This window comes from Netta rufina (genome assembly GCF_964035555.1).
Source record: "Netta rufina genome assembly, chromosome: 3".
Classification (NCBI taxonomy): Eukaryota; Metazoa; Chordata; class Aves; order Anseriformes; family Anatidae; genus Netta; species Netta rufina.
In genome coordinates, this window is record NC_140125.1 from 82,073,700 (window position 1) to 82,080,590 (window position 6,891).

Below are 6,891 nucleotides of genomic sequence, written 5' to 3' on the forward strand. Positions count from 1 at the left end.
TTAGTGTTGTCTAATAAAACTGATAACTTAATGCCTGCTCTGTGTTCCCATTTGATGCCTCAGCTGGCAAGACATTCCACTCTGTAGCCATTACTCCTTGGATTAGTTACCAGCTGATTAAATCTCAGGAAAACTCTTGTATCTTGTGGACTGGGTGCTAGCCATGCCCCCTGCAAGCAGGTGTGGGAGCAGATATGTTCTGTTGATAGGGGGTTATGCCTTTGCAACTGTGCAGATCATCGTGAGTGGTAGCACCAGAGATGCAAGCCACAGATGGCAACAAGGGGATGCAGCTGTCTGCATAAGGCTTAGTATCCCTGAAGCAGCTGCGCTGGGAATTTGGTAGATGTAGCATGGCTTATGTGTGTTGAGTGCTCTCCTTTAATCCTTCTGCCTTCACCTTATCTTTGCTTATTACATTATTATAACAAATGAGCATTGCTAAAGTACTAATAATTTGGTAACCTGTTGACATTGCCCCTAGCCTTGTGGTCTCTGGGTTCCTGTCTTAAGGTAGACTACACTTCGCATTCATCACTTATTATTCTCTTGTCCTTTTTGTTTGTTTGTTTGTTTTGTTTTGTTTTGCTTTGCTTTCCAATTTGAGTAGGAACAATTTTATGTTCATATTTAACTATGGGCATCTGTCTCCTTGTGTAGGAAGTATAAATAGCGTTTTAAACAGTAATCCATGACACAAATTTTAACTGTTAAAGTCAGTCCCTTTTGAATCTATCACTGAAGTCAGAAGACAAATATAAAAGATAAGCTTAATAAAATACTTACATTTGATCTATTATTTAAATTCTGTTCAGTTTTGCACAAAGAGAAATTAGGGTTGTCCTTACACTTTTCACTCGCTCTTCTACAGCACTCTTTGTGTTCCTTTTATCTTCATTTGCTTTTTCTTTCTCTAGTCACTTCTAAATTGTTCCTCATGATCCTTGTCCCTTACTCCTTCCCATCCCATTAATTTATTTGATTAGCTATTAATAAATTCTTTTTATCTTGTTATTCTGTGTGCCATCATTAGTGCTTCAGTGCTAGCTCCAGAAGTGTACTCTATGACTTCTCTTGATCTTAGAGCAAATCTTTTTCCCTTAGGCATCCATGCAAAATTTGGATTAGTACTCAAGTTACATCCAATGGTTGCCTGATCTCCTGATCATGTATTACATACTCTCTGGAGGGAACCGGCTCTTGCTCCAGTCCTCTGGAGCAAGATTCTGAGGGAACAGATAGGCTAATTAGGTGCCCATTACCATTTGAAGAAGCTCACAGGGGTACTTACATCTTGTGGCACCTGAGGAGCAACAGAAGTAAAGCACAGTGTCACTTTTTCCCAGCTCCAGCCTGGCTGGAGTTTGCTAGCAGGTACCTAAGCAGATGTAAACCATTCCCAAACTGGAAATACTGCATAGATACTAGCTTTGGTTCTGGCCTAAAGTGCAAAAGACCCTCTGTGGTGTTCTTTGGAAGAGGATTTTTCCCAATTTAAGATCTTTTTGCTTTGTCCTTGAGGCTACAAGGCAGCAACATTTTATGGCTAGTGTGTAACTCTGCCTCAATACTATAGGAGAGGCCAGGAAGTGGAATAAATAAGGATGCAGAGAAATAGAATTTGCTTATAATACTATTTATTCAGCATTTTTCTAATTCATTTAGAAAACGGAAAACATTAAATATCACAGCAATAGTTCCAGATAAAATATTTTTATTTTAAATGTTTTGAATTCAACAGAGATATCAGGAAGTAAAAGAATGAAAATTGTTCACACAGAATATATCAACTTGCATCAGCCAGAGAAGCTTGAACTACTGCTTGTGTGAAATTATTGGAATGTTTACAGGCAATGTTATTCTTACATCAGACAGTTTTCCCTCCTTTTCCTTCCTCTTTTCTCCTTCAGAGTTTTTTCTTATTTATGATTTTTCTTTCCCTTGTTGCTTGCTCATAATTTCTTAAATTTTCTCTCCTCACTTTTTGCTAGTTCCCTGTTTTCCTGTTCCAGTACCCCAAGTCCCTTTCCCCTTCCGCTGCCCTTTTGCCTTTTTGTTGCATTTGCTCAATTTTTAATTTCTCTCCTATGTGCCTTCATCCTTTCTCATAACTTGCTTCTTCCCTATAATTACATATCTGTTTCATTTCCTCTAACCTCTTTATATTTCTATCTTAAAAAAAAAAAAAAAAAAAAAAAAAGTGATGACTGTGAGGATCACAATGATGTGGTATAGCGAAGAGTATTAAGAGTGCTGGCTTCCTAAATTCTGTTGGCGCTCCATTTTGTGTCCTTCCACATTCTGAGTATTGGTCTTGCAACTGTAAAATGGAGATTTTGGTATTTCCCTCCTTCAAAGAGGCAGGAAATATATTTGTGTGAATACGAATGTATTAGAAGTTTGAGAGGTTATAGTGTAAAGAAAAACAATGGCACCACATAAGGATAAAAAATAGTTAACTGCAAAGTGGCAACAGCTTGACAAATATTTAAGCAGTGGATGAAAATGCTTAAGTGCTTTCTAAGCTGTGTATTCTCAAATTCATTACCAACTACTAGACAACACAATAATTTTTCCAACAATTTATTTCCCATGTGAACACTAGGGACAAGTAAATCTGAACATACTAGTAAAATAGTTTTCGAGATACATCTCCTTTCCTACTCAATTCTGGAAGATAAACATTTTCTAAGACCAATATATCTTCCAGGTTATTACTAATAATGCAGAAGAACTGAACAAATGTTTAGCTGTAGAAATCAGCTATCAGTTTTTAAAAATTTGTAGTTCTGAAAAGAAACACTGAAAATTGAAACTTGATATAATGAAATAGGCAGGATACCAGATTTGTTTCATTTTTGTACAACCGTATTTTTAGAGTAGCCAGTTAATGTAAGAAATAGTGTATTTCTTACACACAGTTCAGAATTCACTTTACAATAAAAATGAAGTGAATAATCAAAGATGAAGAGTTAATGAAGTAGTGTTAGCCTCAAGAATTTCTTTCAATGGCTTTTTTGATGTATCTCTAATATATCAGTAGCATCAAGAGCGAAAACATTTATCTCACTACTGGAAAAAGATAAAAGATGTGACAATGTGGAAAATAACCTCCAGTTATAAAGTAAAGTGAAAGTCAAGCTTTGGTGTAAAAGTGAATTAAACATTGGTAATGGACTATAAACATTAGAGACTTGGTCCACTGAAGACAGTGATTATAGTTCCACTGAGCCAGTTGGAGACAGGTTTTCACCCTAACTTTAGATTTAAACTTTTGCAAGTTTTCTTAAATAAACACTTGAAGCTCTTCAGCTTACCTGCAGGAGATATGTTAGTTGATCCTACAATTTAATTTTAGAGTTATCTGATTGACTTGAATCTGCATAACTACTTCCAGAACTACAAATCTGGAGTCTGGTGGTGTTGTCACTGCAATCCCTATAAAATGGGAGAAGCGTTTTGAACAACGCTTGTGATATTCTTGCTGAATGAAAACACGATCCTTTACTCATACTTTTGCTGGCACAATAAATGAGGCAAGACTGTTTGTAAATGCTTTATTTCAGTATATAATTTGTTCCTTAGCATGTTTTTCTCACGTTTACTACTGCTTTATTTTTTTTTTCCCTTTTGGAATTAACGTTGGTAAAACACAATAAAATATTACAATGAATAATCCAGGAGAGACCAAATAATAGATTAATAATGTTTAGTCAGTCTTTTACTTTTCTAGCTTCAGTGGTTCTAATGATTGGTAGTATAAATTTAGTGACAAAAACACCCAATAGTCATTATACAGATAAATGCATTGCCTTCTGGTTTGTAATTCCTAGTAATTCCGTCTTTCCTAGATTCTCTAGACATTTATATAGATGGAACTTAATGTCTACTATGGACAGTTGCAAATTTAAGCTAAAGCTGGGGAGGGACTCTTTGTCAGGGAGTGTAATGATAGGACAAGGTGTAATGGCTTTAAACTAAAAGAGGGTGGATTTAGATGAGATATAAGGAAGAAATTGTTTAGTATAAGAATGGTGAGGCACTGGCACAGGTTGCCCTGAGAATCTGTGGATGCCCCATCCCGGGAGGTGTTCAAGGCCAGGCTGGATGGGGCTTTGGGAAACCTTGTTCTAGTGGAGGTGCCCCTACCCATAGTAGAGGGGTTGGAACTGAATGGTCTTTAAGTCCCTTCCAACCCCAAATATTCTGTGATTCTATGATTCCTTGAAATATTTTATGTACATTTTAATAGAATTTTGCCTTTGGAAAGAATTCAGAAATAAGTTTATAAATAAAATTACACATTTGTGTGTTTTAGGAAATGAATTTTCAATGAGTCAGCCTTATATGATGTGTATTTACTTTTGTCTTTAACATGTGCTGAGTATATTCAGGCTTCAGCTGTATGTGTATCTTTGCCTTTCTGAGTTTGAAGGTTCATTTAATCTTGTTGACCCCTGAAGACCGTTTCTCCTGAAGATGCCTGGCCACGGTTTTAATGGGAAGCTCATACAGCTTTTGTGTCCTACAACAATGGCACACTTCAAAATTGCTGAGTGCTGGTCACAAAAAAGGAATCTTGAACTACACTTCCTCTCTTATTCTAGTGGTATCTGCTAAGTGACTTCTCAAGGCCTTCCACTTGGATGACATTCCTTTCAATTTTGTGTATTTACAGTTATATTTACTTGATAAAGCACCATAAAATATTACAATGAATAATTCAGGAGTGGTCAAATAATAGATTAATAATAGTCCCTGCAGTTCCTTAATGTTAAGTGATTAAATGATTAAATAAGGGCAATAAGTACTCATCTTACACGAATCATCTCCCTTGGTAGGAAAAAATGTACATAAGTGACACATGTTTGTGGGGGAAATGACCATCTTTGGCTTAAAAGGAACAGGCATTGGCTTCCTGAAAAGGCAAAGAGAAAAAAATCCAACTAAAGACAGCTTTAAATCACATTGATAAGCCACGGAATTCCTAAAATTGCCATATAAAAAGCTACTTATCCCATTTCCAAGCCTTCCTGGGTAGCAATTTCAAGAATTTCTAAAGAGTCAGAGTAAAAAAGACATTAAATAAGAATAGGAGATGAGAGGGGAAAAAAAAAAAAAAAAAAAAAAAAAAGTTAATAATTTGTGGAGAGTTGTTAAGTAAACTAGCTGAAAGAATTCTTATAGAGCTCTTTGGACTATCACTCTTTGTCCTCAGAGATTTACCTAGAATAACTTCAACAAAGACTATTCCTGTATATTTGTTTATCTGTGAAACTTCTCCACACAATAAGTAATGACATCCTTTCATTGACATCATCCAAGTAATAATATCATTCTGACCGTGTCATAGGGGTAATAACAGGCTTTCAGCTACTTCACTGAGTCTTTGTCATTCTACACAAAAATAAAAAGACTTCTTAAAAAATGTATACTTTCTATTCATTCCAGTACAAATCTCAGTATCAATGAATTAAACTGTTGTGGATTTAAGATAAGTGCAGAATTTGACCCATTGTAACAAAGAAATAATGCAAGTTCTAAAAAACTAGTTAATTCATCAGTTCTCTTAATATATTTGTAATTATATAATACGTTAATTCTAATAATGATTTCATCACTATTCCACGCATGACAAGTGTACATTAAGAGACAAAGAAAGGACCAGGGTGACATACAAAGCTTATTAGGACTCTTAAATTTAATTGCATGTTATTTATCATTCAGCACATAAGCCTTGAGAGGTCACTGTTGCTCATGCAGGACAGAAACATTCATGCTAAGATGCTACATAGAAAAATAGTTTAGTTAAGCAGTTACTAGTGGGCTTTTTACTCTGTGATCCAGTCTTATATTGACTTGCAAAGGTTTTTTATATAACAGAGTAAAAAGGTTGTGTGAAATTGTTCGTAAAGAAAAAGCAGACTTTCTTTTTCAAACCATTACTTTAATTACCTAACATAACATAAGTTTAGTACAATAAGATGATATGTATTCATTAAAGTACTCTGATTAGATTGCTTCTTGTCATAATGTTTTATCCCAAAAGTGAAATACATTGTGATGCTTATCTTTTTATTAAGAAGATATCTTTTAAAACTAAAGATCCAGTAAGTTGTATAGAAAGTTAACTGAGTGTCTGTTTATTGAACTTGATTTACTTCATCGAGCTTTTAGTATCATCAGATAAAATAAAAAGATCAAAGAAATTTCCTGCCTAAGAGGGAAAGTGAACTGCATATTAACTTATTCTGGCTACCAATGAGACTTGTTGTAACCCAACCAATAGAATAACTGCATTGCGGGGGCATGAATCTTAGGAATTATACTTGTAGAAAAGCTGCAGTCATCAGCTACAGCTTCTTTTAGAACAAATTCCCTTTTCCATGACTGTGAGTTGTTAGAATGTCCCTTTTACTTTGACAATTCCCATCTGAACTCATGATAAAAACAGGCTTTCAAAACTGTTATAAACTGAGTTCTCTTTTTACCTACTCGCTTGAAAAACAAGTAGTAGAGCTTGTCTTACATCAAATATGGAATTCACTGATTTGTTCTGTTCACATGTTGGATTACATTCTGCCAATGCTGTGAAATTACATTTCATCAATTTGCAATGACAGTTCTCTCAAACTCTATCATATCCTTTAAGCTAGATTTCATAGTTTTGAGAATGAGCAGTATCTAACCCTGTGAGACATTCTGGTGAGGTTGGTATCCCTTGCAGTAACCTTTTTAGGATGTACATGTCTTGTATTAACAAAAATACATAGTATTATTTTAATATTATTTTGATGCTGAACCATCTCAAACAACTTCCTTCCTCCCAACATTTTAAATGTGGGTCATTTTGTACATTTGGGCTATAAAGATTATTTTTCAGTTTGGTTA